At 41.5% G+C, this 18,775-nt stretch overlaps 1 protein-coding gene across 1 annotated transcript in view; it reads left to right on the top strand.

The window, feature by feature from the left end:
- Positions 1–18,775, top strand: part of LAPTM4B (lysosomal protein transmembrane 4 beta) — a gene marked incomplete at both ends in the record, with an annotated part of 62,301 nt that overhangs the window by 43,103 nt on the left and 423 nt on the right. The window lies entirely within an intron of this gene.

The following is an 18,775-nucleotide window of genomic DNA, read 5'->3' as shown; positions in this document are numbered from 1 at the left end:
AGGGACTGGAAAACTACTACTACTTTTACATGAAAGTTGTAACTCCTGCATAGTTATTTGTCTTCAATACCTGGAGCTTTAAGAAAAACATACGAAGTTTTATGGGCTATAATCAGAGCTGGCAGCCAGGATATTTAAGTATAAAAATGTGGGTTTATTGAAAGCTAAGAAGTATTAATACTTTCTTCACTGGAATCTACTTTGAGTAAAACCAGTTTTATGTGAAATAATTTTGATAGCTCTTTTGTTCAGCCTGTAGGTGGTTGTAACTCAGCTTCAGACATTGGTAACTCTACAACCCACAGAACTGGCAGGGTCAGTGGTGGGATTATCTGGGAAACAAAACTTACCAAGGCTGTTTGAAAGCTGCGCTGAACCCACCTGCTCCACTGGTGCCTTTACAAAGAAGACTTTTGTGTTCAGAGATGCCTGGTTACCAAAACTCCCCGTGGTACTTTTGCATTTAGTAATTACCAACGTGCTCTGAGCTGCCTTCTCATCTTTAAAGCACTTGCAAGTGTTTCTTTGAGGAAAGGAAGCCCTTTTATTCCATTTACAGATGGCATATTCTTGCACTGAGTTGAATTTAATTTTGATTATCTTGATCTTACAAGACAGCTACAGCAGAGGCAGGTTTTGAGAAAGGCTGTGCGTTCTTAGTGACTGCCCTGACCATTAGACTCTTCTTCTTTCCCCAGTATTTGCATCTCCTTAATTTGAATATGGTCAGCATCTCTTGCTTTCAGGCATGATGCATTTGTTATTCTTTCTTTCTAAGTAAGTTAAATGAGATGATGTTAGATCAGGTTCTATAGAAAGAGCCATTTGATAATTTATCAGTTAACTATCTTTTTCACCAAAAAATCCTTGTTCAGAGGTACAGAAAGGCTTAGAAGCAATGGTGCTGGGGAAGAGTTTCTCAGGCCCAGCCAGAAGAGGAGGAGGAAAGAGAGTCACTAACAGCCTGGTTTTTTTAATCATTTACTTGGGATGGAGACAAGCTTCATTCAAACCCATGTCTGACTGCTGCTCTTCAGTCAGGATGAGTTCCTTCAGCTGCAGATGACACACGCAGTCTCCATCCTTCCCTGAGAAGCTCCATGGACACCCGCCAGTGCAGGGCACTCAGGGATGTGATGGAGGAGCTGACGTGCTCCTGAGCAGCGCCTTCCTTTCTCCTGCTCATTGCTGAGCTTCAGCCAGAAACAACAGAATTTGTAGGGTTAAATCCTCATCATTCACCACTGTGATTCAGAAGATTGTTTTTCCTTCCCATCACCTCCCCAAATCACAGACTCAAAAAGAGATCTTTTTTCTATGGCTACATTTAGAGACATCAGCAAAAATCCCTATTCACATGACTTTAAAAAAGTAATCTCAACACAACTGGATCGAAATGGTTAGAAATGGTTTCAAAATGAAGTGTGGAAGAATAGGGCTTTGAAAGTTGAGTGCTGAGGGCCTTTGAGAGTTTAGGACTCTTGAAGAAACTTCATGAAATTTTGAAATGCTGTGATAGGTCACTGTTGTCTGTTGAATTATATAATGTTCCCCGAACACTCAAGTGTACTTTCATATTAAAATTATGTTTTTTCATTCTTTTTGATCCTGGGAAACTTCTTTCTGCAGGGCTTCTTCACCCCAACATATTTTTAAATTATAAACTACAAGTTTCTTTAAAAAATGTGGGTCAGTCTCTGCCCTCTGCTTTGAAAGAAATGTGTCATTTTTAGAATCAAACTTGCTAAATGAATCCCAGCGGAGTTGCAGGTCATATCTGTAGGGCATATTCTCATCTTCAGGGATTTATTTTTTTATATATGCACTTATCATCAGCATTAGCTGAAAGAATACCAATCTGTGTAAATGGAAGTGAAAATCTAAGCTTAAATATAGGACTGGGCATAATACCTACATTGTAGAGTCACAAGTTTTAAATATATCCCAATACTTCCAAAATCTAGAGGTCAGATCCCAGCTGCTACCTGCTAATATCCCTTGTACTGCATAGTAGTTAATGCATCTCATCTATACTCTACACACAGGATTTTTTAAAAAAGTTATTAGGTTTGCAAGTGCTAGACACTATATTATGAAAAACATTTAGTATGGAGTTTAGATATGGGCTAGAGTATGGATTAGTTTACTGCCAAACTTAAAAGATCTGGTTTATGTATTGGGATGATTAGAAATTCAAAATCTTTCTGCAGTTAGTTACATAAATATTTTCAATGAAGCTAAGAAAGCTATTACTACAAACATTTTATGACTGTGTCTTACAATTTTTTGGGAGAGCTGTCTTCAAAAAAAATCTTAAAAATGAAATATATGCCTTTTTTCCATTATAATTTGCACTCAGAGGAAAAAAGAAATCTCTGCCGTCAGTAATAAATCATTAGCAAATTCATCCTTGAATTCAAAATTCTATATACCTGCAGGATTTGTACTGAAAATGGAAAAGGAATGGGCAAACCCCTGTCCTCTAGTAACTCTAATTAGAGACAATTAAATAGCCATAAAGAATTGCATTCATGTTATGATTAATTGACAGCTGCTGTGTGCCGTTTTTTTAAGGGAGACCTATGTCTATTGTAAGAGAAGACATGTCAGCTGCAATAATTATTCTTACCTCTGGTCTATTAGCGTATTGTCAAATTCTTGGATGTTCTGTTGACAGATAAATGCAAATATACTTATACCTCATACCTTCACAAAGATCATTATTTTCCTTCTTCTAACTTTTGAACTAGGAGTTTCCTGTTTTACCTGCTCCAAACCCCTGAAAAATATATCTAAGAGTACCAATTTAAGTGGAAACATGGCATTAATGACTGAGCTTTTCTCCAGAAAAGCAATAAAATCCTTACTAGCTGGGATGCTGTGGCACAAGAGATAGGAAGGATCCAGAGTTAACTCGCTGGCAGCTGTGAACCTTTCTGGAGATGTTTGGATTTTTTTAGGAAAGAAGGAAACTTCTTTAATCTACAGTGCTAGGATTTGGTTCAAAAGAGTAAGAAACTGTGATTGTATATGATTGGTTCTCCAGTCCAGAAAGTTGTTCTGAAAATAATAACCAGATTATCTTTTGTTTTACTGCAGTTCTTAATTTACCACTGGCAAGGTGCATAAGCACACTTGCCGTATCCAGATTTGATTAGGAGAATAAGCACAGCCATGCGGGCCTGCTTCTTCCTCCTTGTTCCTTGACTCTCTGTGTTCAGGAAGTCCTTGGTGGGTCTCACAATTAGTTTCTCCCATTTCTATCTAGGGCAAGTCCATCACGATTCTGTATATTCATGTTCAGAACGTATCAGTCTCAACAGCAGTATCCATCCATCTGTTATCTTCTTGGCTGGTCGCATGGTGCAAATCTACTGATACACCCTTCCAAGAGATGAGCTTTCGTGTTTTCTGCCCTCACACAGGACTGCTCTGCCAACTCAGCAACACTTTATTTTTAAAAATAGTCAGCTGTCTCTCTGCCTTCCTACTAACTGTCTGATTTTCATACCACTAAGAGCCATGAGAACAACTTACATTTGGACTGATCTGGGGGGGAAATTCCCAGCACAGAAATTTCCAGTTAGTTCCTCCTGATCAAACTGGTTCTTAAAAATAATGCTGATATATCTGAACTGTAACTAACCTGATAGCTACACTTATCAGCTACCAGATAATCTGACTTTTGTCACTCAGTGTAAGTGGTTTAAGCCATCCTTTTTGTAAGTGTGCCGTCTGGAACAAACGAACGTCCTCCCCACTGCAGGCTGTGAACGGGATATTCCCACTGCCCCTGTGTGGTGGGTTGACCCAGGCTGGACACCAGGTGCCCACCAAAGCCGCTCTGTCACCCCCTTCCTCAGCGGGACAGGGGAGAGAAAGTATAACGAAAGGCTCGTGGGTCGAGATAAGGACAGGGAGAGATCAGTCACCAGTTACCCTCATGGGCAAAACAGACTCAATTTGGGGAAATCAATTTAATTTATTATCAATCAAATCAGAGTAGGGTAATGAGAAATAAAAACTAAACCTTAAAACACCTTCCCCTCACCCCTCTCTTCTTCCCAGGCTCAACTTCACTCCCGATTTCTCTCCCTCCTCCCTACCAGCGGCGCAGGGGGACGGGGAATGGGGGCTGTGGTCAGTTCATCACACGTTGTCTCTGCCGCTCCTTCCTCCTCAGGGGGAGGACTCCTCACACTCTGCCCTGCTCCGGCGTGGGGTCCCTCCCACAGGAGACGGTCCTCCATGGACTTCTCTGGCATGGGTCCCCCCACGGGTGCCGTCCTTCAGGAACAGACGGCTCCAGCATTGGTCCCTCATGGGGTCACAAGTCCTGCCAGCAAACCTGCTCCAGCCTGGGCTCCTCTCTCCACAGGGCTCCTCTCTCCTTCTCTGCCAGGAGCCTGCTCCAGCGTGGGCTTCCCACGGGGTCACGGCCTCCTTCAGGCATCCCCCTGCTCCAGTGTGGGGCCCTCCCCGGGTGCAGGTGGAGATCTGCTCCCCTATGGAGCTCCATGGCTGCAGGGGCACAGCCGGCCTCCCCATGGGCTTCCCCAGGGGCTGCCGGGGAACCTCTGCTCCGGCGCCTGCTGCTCTGACATGGTGCCTGCAGGGCTGTTCCTCTCACACATTCTCACTCCTCTCTTCTCGGGCTGCTGTCCCGCCGCAGTTTTTCCCCCTTCTTACATCCGTTATCACAGAGGTGCTGCCACCGTCACAGATTGGCTCAGCCTTGGCCAGCAGCTCTGTTAGACACAGGGGAAGCTTCTAGCACCTTCTCACAGAAGCCACCCCTGTAGCCCCCCATCCACTGCCAAAACCTTGCCATGCAGACCCAATACACCCTGTTAGGCAAAAGGTCCTCCTTCTGTGGCCCTTGACTGAAGTTTGACACCACATGAATGTCCCCAGCTCATCTCCATGAACAGGCTACGTTATGGAGCGGGGGCACCAGCTGGCACTGGGTTGGAGAACAGCCTGGACCCCATCCGGTGGGAAGATGTGACCCTCATGCTCCAGAGGCTGATAACACCAGGACCTGGGGATCCAACTCTACCTTAGTCACAACCACAGCAGAGGTACCTGGGGATGTGTTATCATCTCCCTCTGTTCTTTTCCAGTACTTCTCTCCCCTCAGTTTCTGGAGGTAGCTGTAGGAGATTTTGGCATGGCAGTAAGGTGACTTCCCCGCAGTGAACCATAGTAACCTGAAAAATATTTTTTCCACTTTCCCAATCTGGGATTGCTTTTTTCTGCCAACTGCTCAAGGAGACCATGGATGAAGATTAATTTTCTAATTTTTACTAATTTAAACTGTGGCAGCAGTACCATGGAAGTGTTTGTCCAGTTTGGAAAAATTGCCAGCATATGAGTGCAGAAGATAACCCAAAGTTAGACACTTTGTTCTCTGGAGCAGGAACAGCTCCTTTGTGCTCTTGGACAGCCAGGGGATTTCATTTTGTTTATTTTTAACTCTCACTGAAGCCAATCAATGGAAGCTTCATCTCCGGTCGTGCTGCCAGTGGGGATAAAATGTAAAGCCATAAATCTGTCTTCAAAGTGGGATTTACATCCTTACGTACTTTACCAAATCACTCCAATGGATCCTATCTGACATACATTTATCCATAACGGTTAATAAGTTATTTGTTTTTTCAGCACAGATATATTCCTTCTGTGGACATGACTTCAACTAAGTAGCCTGTAATTAATCTGCCAACACTTCTCTTTTGTTTGTTTTCCCTTTCTCAAACCAACAGGAGACCTGTTTGAGAAGTGCAGTTAGGTCTTTCATTCCTGCTGGCTGATTCCTCTGAGGAGAGGAGGAATAGTCTTTGGTAAGGCTGGAAGAGCCATTCGTTGTGTTATTGTGTTGTTCTGCATGTGTGGAAGGTGATTAGTTTGGCTACAGACGGAGAGAAGACTGATGCCAATCAGACAGATTGAAGGGCGAGATGGAGCCGAGAGGCAGACAAACGATACCCAAGAGCTCTTGTTTCCGATAGGTGCTTTGGGACCCGATTTCCAACTACTGAGCCAGTTTGGTCATGGTACATGCCAGAGTAGAAGACAACTTGGAGAAAAATCCTGCTTTAAAGATATTTTCCATAACGTGGCATAAAAACCCTACAAACTTGGCAACGTTCACCAGGTGGCTGGTCTTGTGTTGCAGTTTGTATGCATAACATTATTACTGCGCCACTAGATCAGAGGCATCTTTTTCCAGTGAGTAGTAACCACGAACATACTTTAAAGTGAGGGAACACCACAAACGAATACCCCTGGTATGACTCGCTCCCTGAGCCCTTCTCAGGGCCTCCGACTGAGTCCAGGCAGAGGAGCTCTCTAGTGGAAACTGTCCAATAAAACCTGCGAGAGGGAAAGCAAGTAAAACAAGAGACACAGAAGAGGAAGAAGAAGCAGGGGCAAGGAAAAAGAAAAAAGGATGAAAGCAGAACTACCTGGCTCTTGAAGTAAAGGGGGTGATTAGCTAGTAACCACGTGCAATAGTCTACATGAGACCTAGGAGTGTGGTTTAAATGCTGGATCTGTTTTTCTGCAGAATTGCACTTATAAACATTCCCAGAGCAATGTCTTTAGTCAGAGAATCTTCAAAGGGCTCAGGCTCCACGTGGGTGCCAGCATTCATGTCTTGCTAGTGTGCATGTGCAACATGTGCACTTCCTCCTCTTCTGTTCGATTTTGAGTTGCAGAAAAGTATCATGACAGTCTGCATCTGCCAACAAACAGCTATTCAGCTGTTCCAGCATTTCATATTCTGCCTGCAGTGAAGTCCCATCCCTTGTCAGTTGTCCTTTAATCTTAGCAAAGAGGTTGTTTTTTCTTCTTTTTTTTTTTTTTTTAACTTTCCCATCTTATCATCTACATTCATCTTTTTCTTCTACTGCTTCTTTCTCTATGGGAGGATTTGGTCTTAAAATCCACCATTCCTTGTGATCTGTTTGCTGCCTGTTTGCTCTTTTGTTTAGTGCTATTTGCTAATTATACTTCTTGTTATAGGTCTCACCTATAACACCTATATGCCAGCTGTTCTGTTTGGAACAGGCTATTAGCAGTGTCAATTTGGGGCAAATGCCCTCTTAAGTTTAAAAACAGGATTTCCAAAACATTTTCACTTATCATTACAGCATTAAATTTACTTACAAGTTAAATTACAAGACCGAAATATACATGTTTATCTATTTTCTCCAGTAGATTTTGATTTTAAACACAAAAACTTTATTTATGTTTGCAGCTCAAATGCTGGAATTATCCTAATAGATGACAATTCGTAAGAGATTTGCAATAGGAAAAGACAAATCTGTTCTCAGTGTTGATAATTAGATTAAAAAGAAGACATGAAATGGGGATGTGTAATTTAAATCTTCCAAATCTTTTTGGATTCACTAATTAGGAGTGTTGCAATGTAGGAAAAAACAGAGTGTTTATAAATTTGCAGTGTTTCTTTACAGACCCTTTTTTTCTAACAGGGTTGATTCACTACCATCTGACAGCTGCTGTTTTGTGGGCTTCAAAGAACAAGTGGAAGTCTTCAGTATAATTCCAAGGATATGTATCAGTGCAGCAAAAGCCGATGACAACTTAAATCTCTGTTGCCAAGGATATATGGGTGTATAAGCTGAGCCGTATGTGAATTTTCCAGGTCAGGCTCAAGTCATAGTTACACTGTGCAGTGAAGGACAGGGTAGGCCTGAATTCACTCAGGCAGGTATTGCTCAAACAGGGAAATGCAGCAGGGTGCAAGAGGCCAAGTCCCGGCAGCACTTAGCCACGCTGTGGCTTTATAGCCGTATAGTTGGCTCACGCTGGAAGCCCTGCCCTTCTGCAGAGCTGCTCTTCCCAGAGGCGGTCCTGCCATCAGCTCCAGCGCTAGCTCATCTGGCATCTTTGCATCGCATCCCCTCGCACAGAGCAAGCCTGGCCTTTGCCAAGGGGAGGAGGAACTCCTCGCACACCCCAGTCCCTCCGTCCCCAAGCCTCTCTGCCGAAACTCGCCCAACACCACAAACTATGCAGATGTAGAAAGAACATCGGCCATCACTTTGGTGGGAGGGAGCCGCTGCAGCTGGTGGTTCAGGAGGTGGCATTGTGCTCTTAGAGACTGCGTGAAAGCAGTGCTCAGCTCCCTACCAGGGAGGAGCACCCAGCTGCCGTTGTTTTGCTGAGGGTGTGACAATAATCAAGAGGGCTGGCTTCCTGTGGTCATCAATGGCTTCTGGTGATTTCTGGACCAGTCTGATTTCAATTCACTTTAATGGCTCCCATAGAGCAACTGCGCTCTTCCCAGGTGTCCCTCAGGACTCTATATGTCTGCTGTGGTCTGCCCCGAACTGCACAGCACGTGTGGTTTTGGTCCTCTGTCTTATGAGCAGTGAGGAAAGTGAGGTCTGCTTTAAATGAACTGTGTGACAAACACTCAACTTCAGAAAGAGCAAGGCTGAGTGGGCATTCATGTACCGAATTTAGATCATCTGCAAAAGTTGGTGGGAGTTTCTGGTTGACAGGTGCTTTACAGATGTTGTTTACTAACATTAACAGATGTTATATAAACTTAAAACTTTTCCCTCAAGCTGTCAGTTCATCAGCTTCCATGACACTAGTCCTTTGTAGTTTTAACAGAGTATCATAATAGTGTGATTATAAACAAAGGCTTCCCTTCAGCATTCACTAGGAAACGCCTAAATACACTGTGCAAGAAAAACTGTGTTTTATATGGCAATATTATGCCTTACTTTTCAATAGTGATACCAAAAGAATGTGTTTGTATAAGTATAAAAATTAGTGAAAAATATGGAAGGCAGAACTAGAAAATGGTCATCTCAAAATCCCAGATCTTACTGCTCCTAAATGTTGTAGTGAGACTTCAGAAACTACCTCCAAACTTTGCAACTCGCCCATCTCTCTGTTCCCTACGTGTATAGATAGGGAAAAACGGTCTGTCTGGTGAGATGAGGATAAGACAGAAGCCTTTCCAGCAATACCTGTAGTGCAAGCATGGCTGTGATAGCCACACTCTCGGGAGATGACCAGTTCTGTTAATCAATTTGGCTGCCCCATGTGAGCTATTCCTAGGTTCCTGTCTTGTTAACTCTTGAGGGGGATATACGATGTAACCATAAGAGGAGATAAAGCTAGAAAGAGATGCAAGTTAGTAATTAAAAAGTCCATTGAAAGATTAGTGCTCTGTCACAGTCCCTGCACTCAGGACAACACATCAGCCATTTGTAGCAGAGTCAAAGTATACCTCAAGTCTTCAGTACTGATGACATGCAGGCAAGTACCCTCTGAGAAAGTATATGCTCATCCAGCAAACTCTTCTTTTGAAAAAAAAATTTTAAATAAATAAAAAAATAGGTTCTGTCCGTACAAAATCACAATGCGCAACTTGATATGCAGCAGTAGAGACCTGGCCAAGATGTAGAAAAGAATTCTGTGGCCTGAGGTGGACTATCTCTCCATGCCTTTGAATGGAGAAGGTAATTACACCATTATTCTGAATGACTTGTATGAGGTTGCACATGATGGAAAAAGACAATAGCTTCCTGAATCCAATTTTCTTCCCACACGAGGGTTATCACAATCTGTCCCTAAATATTTTTGTGTCCTAGTAATATATACATTTATTCCTCTGTCTGGAGTGCTGAAAACATTATGCTGCTTCATTACAGAAATCCATAAACTCGTGTAAAGTTTCTTAAATAGTGTCTTGCAGAGCTGGTGGCTTGGAAGAAACAAGCAGTTTTGTCAAAGGAAAACAAAACATACCAACTCGAACTTTGCGCAGATGATTTTGCAGTATTGAGGCTTACTTCTTTGCTGAATGGGATTATAACTTATCTGAGTTACTCTGCTTCCAGTTACTCCATCTGTAATCATTCTAGTGTGGTTTCTAAAGGAAATGCATGCACATAAACATGAAAAAACTTCCTGTCCATGTTGAGAGGAAGGTTTCTTGGGATTTATTTGACAGACAACGTATCATGAAACCCTTAAATAGTAATTAACTAGCATGTTTTGGACAAACTTTTCAAGCAAAAGCATCTGTTTATAAAGTAAAACATTTCTCATTTCATACTAGATATGATTTGGCTCGGATGTGAAGCTTTGGCCCTATACCCAGGGCTTTGTTATCTGGGGACAGGGGAAGGAGACAAAGAAAGACGGGAAAAGTTTTTCGTAAACATTGCTCTCTGACTTCCTCAGAAACAGTTGCTTTAACTGGACTCATTTTACCAGAGCAGCCATTTACGTTGTAAACAACCACCTCTGAAGCAGATATTTATAAGAATTGCTTCTAAAGGGCAGTTGGTCTCTTCTGGAAGAACATCTAACACATGTCAGGTGGGTGAAAGTGCCTGCCGCTCTCCTGAGCATGAAGGAAGCTTCATCCAGATGGAGGTCAACTCCCTCCCCATCACCCTCCTGACTGTAATGCTTCTCCACATGCCTTGGAGCTCTCTCTTCAGCCTGGACCCAAAACTGTCAAGTGAGTTTCATAGTATGAAGAAATTAACTGTGGACTGCACTGCAGGGGAGCAAGGATCCGTAGTGGGATGAAAGAGGGACAGAGCAAGAGGTAACATGTAGGAGGTCTTTAAAACCATGAGTGGCAGAGGAGGTAAAGGAGGAACAACTGCTCATTGTCTTAGGAAAAGAACTAGGGCACAGTCAATGAAATAGCTAGTGGCAGGTTTCATAGCAAGACAGAGAAGGTGTTTCTTCACGTAACACCTATATTAGCTGTGGGACTGCTTACCACAGGACATTGCGGGTGCTGAAAGTCAACATGGGTTCAAATGCAGGCTAGAAAAATCAGTGGAATTAAAATTCCTATAAGACATGACCAATAATTCAGCAAGTCCTCAACATTCAAATTTCTGACAGTTTGGAGAATATTCTGTGTAAGTCATGACTATATATGCTTGCACTGGTCTTTCTTAATTTCTTTTGTTTTTCTGTCCTGCACTTCTCTTTCTTCATCATCCATCACTAATTGCTGTGATTTGGATGGACCACTCACCTGAGCCAGTAGAGCTGTCCCCACATGCACATGCTTAGCTGCAGCGTGATGAAAGCCAATCCCTACTTCTTTCTCCAGCGCTTATCTTGTATGCAACATTTGACTGCTGCTCACCAAAGAATTACTATTATTCCTGTTTCTTCACTACTAGGAAGAAGCTCCCTCTTTTCCCGAAGACTGTCAGGCTTTTCATACAGTCAGTGTAAAGTATGTCTTCATGTTAAGGGGTTAAAGAGAAAACTCAGAATTCTCAGTGGCTTTAGTTTTAATACTTCCTAACTGTTTCAGTCCATCACTTTCCCTCTGAGTGCACATGATCTACTGTTCTTCAGGGCCAAATATTACCTACTTTTCTGAAATTACCTCAGAGATGACCAGATCAGATGACCCAAAGATGCAGTTTTCACCTACAGTTTATGAACTGAATTTTTAAAAGTAGCAGAAGAGACCTTGGGTGACTTACTTCTGAGACATCTGAAAAGCCTGGGGCTTAAAAACTCTTGGGCACCCATTGTAGAAAAAACACATCTCCTCAGAAATGCTACTTCTTCCCACCCTACATACAGAAACATTAGAAATTTTTGAAGAGTCTGCCTCAGTAAAATCAGTACATATAGTAACTTCCAGTAAATTTTGTACAGGAAATAAAACGTGCTACATTAGCAGGCTTATTTCCTTTCAAATAAAAAACAAAATTAATTGTGTAGTCAGTGATATTTACCTATAGTCCAGTGCTCATTGTCATACATAGTACTAAAGGAAACAGCTGCCACCTGGTGCCTTGAGCCTCCAAAACTCTTAGAGCTCTACTAAGATGATCTGGATTTCTGAAAATTTTAAGCAAAAAATACATCTTAATTTTACATTTTCCTCTGTAATCTCAGACTTCTCAGAAGAAAACCACATTGCCAAATCTGACAGGAAAATGTTGCAAAGAGAGAATTATTCTCAGCCTTTCCTGTATACAGAGAGAAGCCATCAGCTGGCTATAGCTGTTTGTGCACACAGAAATACTCTGTTTTCCCCAGGTGATCTTCATAATATTTGCGTAGCCAAAAACCCAACAGTACACGAGGGCTGTTGGGACTATCTTGAACCAGACAGGTGGTCACGTCGGCATCCTTCCCTCTGTTCGTAGGCTGCTTGCTTCACTGCAGCTGAGCATGGTTTACGTTGCCGTTAATGGCTCCTCAAAGCACCGCAGCTGTGGGAGGAAATTCCAAGCCGCTTGGCTGGGTGAATGACAGGAGACCAGGGAAGTAAACATGAAATTAATAAATATGATTGCATACCACTAAACCGTCTCCAAACCGCACAACGGTATCAGATTGGTACAAGTCAGTGGTTGGTCTTGGGCTGGAATCACTGAGATGAAATGAACCCGGAGTAGAGGACTGGTGCAGCCAAGCACGTGCTGCTTAAAACCTCATCTTTCAACTCAGTTCTCTCTGAACCTGACACATCAGCCCTGTGCTACACCAAGAAGAAAATTTACCCTGAATTAGGAAAGGAAAGGCGTGCGGTGACTATTTCAGCCTGCAGCTATGTCAGTGTTCGTCCCATCACCAGACCAGGAGCTGCACGTTGGACAGAGGCTCCCGGACGAGGAAATCCCTGTGGTTCATCACTTTTACCTGTGAAACGGTCCAGCGCTGGCTCTGGCTTACTCTCACCATCTGCCTACCTGTATTCACTTTGTGGTTACTCTCCCTCCCTTTTTAAGTAAACAGAGAATAAGGCCTGAACCCACTGATACCTTGTATGTGAGCTGTGTGAAAGAAAAGGCTCCTTTTGCCCTCTCTCCCTTTCCTCCCTGCGTACTCGCATGGGCCTCCCATAAGGATTCCTGGTAGTGGTTTGGGTGTCTGAAATGTAAAGGTCACTTCTGCAGAAAAATTATATGTAATGCATACATAGCTGTATTGTAGAGGTTGGAGTAAACGTTTCCAGGCATAGGCTGAAATTTCTGGAAATACATATTTAGTTTGTAAATATTTCCACAATTTAGTCCCTGTCTCATACAGTCATATGCAAGTTTCATCCAAGTTTTAAATCTGTCTTAAGGTTTCCAACACCTTTTAAGATGTTTCAAATAATATGCCTGTTTTACAAATCTTCCTAAGACAAAGTCAAACAATTTGTCAAAACTCAAAAGGTCAGCGACAGGACCAGGATTAAATTGCAGTAGTGATGACCCTAATTCCACTCAACTACACATTGTCACCTGTCCCTGTCTATATACAGTATATTGATGCAATGTTCATAGAATCTTAGGGTTGGAAGGGACCTTTAAAGGTCATCTAGTCCAACCGCCCTGCAGTGAGCATGGACATCTCCAACTAGATCAGGTTGCTCAGAGCCCCGTCTGGCCTGACCTTGAATGTTTCCAGGGATGGGGCATCTACCACCTCTCTGGGCAACCTGTGCCAGTGTTTCACCACCCTCATTGTGAAACATTTCTTCCTTCTCTCTAGTCTAAATCTGCCCTCTTTTAGTTTAAAACCATTACCCCTTGTCCTATCACAACAGGCCCTACTAAAAAGTCTGTCCCCATCTTTCCTATAGGCCCCCTTTAAGCCCTGGCAGGCTGCAATAAGGTCTCCCCGGAGCCTTCTCTTCTCCAGGCTCAACAACCCCAATTGTCTCAGCCTGTCTTCACAGTAGAGGTGTTCCAGCCCTCTGAGCATTTTTGTGGCCCTTCTCTGGACCCGCTCCAACAGGTCCATGTGAAGTCCTTCAGCATAAAAGATCGGAGTTTTCATTGAAAAGCTAAAGTTTGAGAAAACATCCTGAATGCTCACAACAACCATCAACACTTAGCATAGACATTTTTAATCTATAGCTTTTTTGACATTAAGTGCATTTCTGTTCTAGGTGTTAGAGGGAAGTATGTTAGCGCTGTCTCTAACAATGTTTGTCTCTAACAAGACATCAACAAGGTATTTTGCCATGGGAACTCACAAAAGTTTTGTATAGCTGCCAGCCAAATTACTGTTAAACCTCAAAGCTCTTATGTGACAATTGTACCATTCCACCCACTCAAGAATGCAAACAGCTGTGGGAAAAAAGAGATCCAAAGCTCTCTGGAGACACAGAAAGATTTCTATTGAGTTCAGTGAGTTTTGGGTGAGACCCTTAAGAATGCAAAAATAATCAGGTAATCAAACATTTACGTTTACTCATACAGGACTAAGTACATTTTCTCCTCTAGAAATGTACTAGACACCAAACAGATCTAAGAGCTTGAGTTCAAACAGGCATAACTGCAGCAATATGAGAAAACTTGTACATATGCTGGAGAAGAAAATTTTCTACTGGAAGTTCAGGTAAATGTGGAATAATTTGCAAAAATATGGAGCAATTATTGAAATTATGCAATTCTCCCCAAAAAAACACCTTTGGGCCAAGATTAATTCCAAACTGTTTGAATATACAAATATTTGTCTGTGTTTCTTCTTAGGCATTTTTCTAAGCAGTGTCTTAAAAAACTTATTCTCCAAAACCAGATTAATCACAATATAAAAAATAAGAAATGACATATGCTTATATTAACTGAATATATTATAGCCGTTGGCAAACTTGTAATTATTTCTTCCAGAGAAGGTCATCCTGTATCTTGTGGTTTGTAATATGTATTACATATGTAATTGGACAATACAATTGTCCAAACCCCTTGGATGACACCAGCTAAGTGAGGACCAGCATTTCTTATAGGACAGTTCTGGATTATTTCTGCATATTATACAACAAGACTGCTTATGACAAAATGCTTAAATGGTACTGGGAGCAAAGCCCAGCACCCAGAACTCCCTGTCACACTTAAGCACCCTAACCATGGGCCTACATAGCCACACTTTCTCCCATTTTCTTTCTTTCCCCATGGATTCTTGCATACTTGGCTTCACTGTGGCAACAGCGGGTCGAAAATGGTCCTTCCAACCTAACTGAAAACCTTGTCTCTGGAGCATTCATATGGCAGACAGGAGCTGTGGGTTTGAACCCCGTTGGTTTGGTAGCCCCTGGAGCTCTGATCTCAGAGTCTCTCTGCAATGCTTTTATCACCAGTGTGTAATGTCACCTCCTCCTCTGGCTGCATAATTAAAGGATGATGTTAAAATGCTACATAGCTCTTAAATACAGTTATAGGGGTTGTAAAAGAAGTTAGGAGCTTTGGTCTTTTGGATTTTAGGCTTCGTATAGGACTGAACCCTGCAACCATCTAATCTTCCACACTTGCTTGCTGGTCTACTGATAAAAAGCCAGAACTTCTTTTCACAGGGATCACTGACTTCCAAAAAAATGGGGGTCCTTCGTGCTTGCTTTTTATAGTAACTTGTGAGTGACAATCTCAAATGTTCTGTAAATGTTAGTCCCAGAGCATCCAGGGGAACTAACATACGTTTTTCTAAATTCACAACGAACAAGCAAGGAAATGCTCAAATGTAGTGCCTAGGAAGCAAAATGCATCAGTTGTCCTAGTGGATATTCTGCCTTGGGGATACCATGGACCTAAAATATGCATATATTTTTGTCTTTCATGAATCATTTTAGGCTGCATCCATTCTAATTAGGTTCTTAGATAAGACCGAATAGTGAGTTTCTGTCTATTTTTCCAGTTTCTCAATTCACCCTTTGGCTCAGTGACTGGCTTCCATTTTATGTCTCTGGAGAACATAACATACTGCCTGAATAACTGTGCTGTTTTATGTCCAAGGAACTCATCTGCTTCCATTAAACCATGTTGAGATTTAAAATTAACACAAGAGAAGGGAAAACTACTCTGATCCAGTTTTTCATCTTAGCTACTTTGGTATAAATTCAGTGATTAAAATTCTAAAGGAATTCTCTTGTCCTTGAAATTTTTGTGAACTGTTAACTATTTCAACAGTAAACAGTTAAAAGCTGAGCTAATTCAGGTTTTATCATATTTCTCCCTTTTGCCAAAATAGACTTAATTGAAAAAAGATGGAAAAATTATTAAGGGAAAGTAATGGCCTGAAACTCCATTCTTGTAAAAAAAATAATTAAAAGGTAGTCTTACAGAGGCAGAATTGTAAGATTTGTAATTTTAGGGTGGTTGAAGAGTTATTCAAACTGTCGTGGAAGCTGAAGGATGACTATTTAGGCTTACAGTTGACAGATGATTAAGTAACAGTAACAAAACCACATTGACTGAAAGTAAAATGGTTAAATTAGTTTAAAGGACTTTTACTATACTAATGCTGTGAGATACTTGGAGTCCCAGTCGGGACCTGCTTTCTTCCATGTATTGTCCATCATGTTCAGTCATCTTAACCTTTGTTTAATATCTTGTCCGTATTTTCTTTGTTTAACTCAAACACTGCTCAGCAAAGGTAGTAATTTTTAATTCTGCTCATTCTACAGTCATTATCTTTTATTACTATTCTGTTCATGTCAGGGAATGCAAGATCAGGATATTTAAATTTTTAAACACAAAAACGTGTGAGGAGCAAGCATGTGAAGTTATCACTGATAGAACTGTTCAGACAAATAACCTTTGCCACAATGAAGTGACCCTAAACCTTACAGACATTTGGCAAAATGCTCTTTACCCTCCACTGTAGATATTTTCTTGTGAAACTTCTGAACCTTTTTAGTGGTCTCCCCAGTTCATACCCCACATACCTTTAATATTCCTATAGAAATCCATACGCCTTAGGATTTAGCCACTGGCTTCTGTAGGTATTCCTATCTCACCTCACTTCTTGTTGAACTATTGGTGTGTGAGAAAGCATCTTCTGAGGGTCCTTGGGGCCATTGACCCACATCTGAGTTTTGGGTCCGTAGAGCAAAACGGAGTGCTCACCTCCCAAGAGATAAAATCCTCATCAGGAGGCTGTTCTCCTACCAGACAGATTTGGTTTCATATAGGAGTGAAGGGAATGAAGAAGCTCACTCGTATCAGTAAATCCTCCAGGAGACCTACTGCAAATGACAGTAACCTCAATGCTGAAGTAATAATATTGATGTAACTACAGTAGGCTTAGGACACATTGATCTAAAAGAGGATCAGAGCAGAGGAAGAGGTATTGTCCTTTATTAGTCAGCTCATAGATCTGGAAGATGGACAGCTTTTTGGATCGTGTCTGCTGTCATTTCTTACCATACGTGATGAAATGAACTCTGAACCTGAAAGGAATGGACCACAGTTTGGGGCTTAGCATTACAAGAGTGCAATAAGATGGCTAAATCTTCACCAGGTGAACTTGATTCATTTTCAGAGTCATCTGTAGATCAGATTTAATTACTAATTATATTGCTTCAAAATCAACAAATTAACATGTTTCAGTACATTTGAGAAACTAGTGCCTTTTTTAGCCAGACAAGGATTTTACTAGAAACCCTGTTATAAAACTAATGATCAGCACCAGGGAGAGGATCTCAACTGTAGTGTTTTTCACAGTTTACATGCTTTAGCAGTGTGATTTACTGAGTTTACCTTGCAAAATATATTCATGATTTTTATCACAGTATTTATTTGAAGTTCTATAAGTTGTCCTAATTTCACTGGGTAAGTAGTCTGCCATAAGCTGTTTGCACCCTTTAAAGTTGACATAATTTATTAAATGCTATTCAATACAAGGTTTTTTAGATTGTATTGTATTGTATCCACATCCATGTAGTGGATGTGTGCATGGTATATTCCATTTACAAACTCAAACATATGGTATTAATAAAGAGTAATGGCTCTGACAGTTTCCTTTTCTAAATAATGAAACTTTTTTGATTAAGGGCTGAAGATGCCAAGGTAGCAATTCTGTAATCTAACAAACATGTGCACAGATGTACTTGAACACATGGTCATCAACGCATGTCTGTAAACTCACATAAGTATAATGTGAATCACCCTTGGAACTACCCCACAAAAGCCTGATCCAAAGTCTATTTAAATCTATAGAAAGATTCTCACCGATTATGTTGTGGATGAAGTCCAAAAGGGATGATTACAGATGTTTCTTTGCAGAAGGCAGGTTATCAACTTCTTTAAGAACTGGTGAAATCCTCTCATGGCAAAACTTCCATAGACTTTATTGAGATCAGGGTTTTCCCTACGTATGTTTAGACACTTGGCTTTATGTGCCCTTTAATGACCAAGAAGCGATGCTGATAAATCTGGAAGTTCCATCATGAATAATTGATCTTCAGCTGCATAAAAGTATCTCTGCCAGTGCACTACAACTGATATTCTTACACGACATTGAGACATTTTAGGGAATGTACACTCATTCTTCATTCAGACATCTATTTTATCCTCAGTCCTTGCTGGGATTCACAGACCAAGTGCTCCTTTGCCGTTTCACATCCAAGCTAATTAACGTCAGTGCTGGTGCCATTACAAATTGCATGATAGTTAGCATGCTTGCCTAAAGAAGTAGAAATCTTGGTCCAAATCCCTCCTTTGCCCTGTGTGGCGTGAACTTGCATCTCCCATGTCCTAGGAAGCTGCCTGGACTCCTATGAATGGGGATGATATATGATTAAAGTTGTCCTAATTTTTATCAGATGTTTAAGTATTCACCGAAGGGCTTATGGGAATGTAGGCCTTCCTTCTCATGGCTGAGTGCCCCAGAAGTACAAAACTGGAGATTTATTTCGACATTGGGTAATCTGTTCTCCATTTCCTTGCTTTCTTCCCACCCCAAAATAATTATTAGCTATTCCAGGGACTTTTCTCACTCTGGCTTAGCAATTTGAGCACTCCTTCAGGAG

This window comes from Phaethon aethereus, assembly GCF_964289735.1.
Source record: "Phaethon aethereus genome assembly, chromosome: 2".
Taxonomy (NCBI): Eukaryota; Metazoa; Chordata; class Aves; order Phaethontiformes; family Phaethontidae; genus Phaethon; species Phaethon aethereus.
This window is presented reverse-complemented; position numbering and strand designations above follow the sequence as displayed.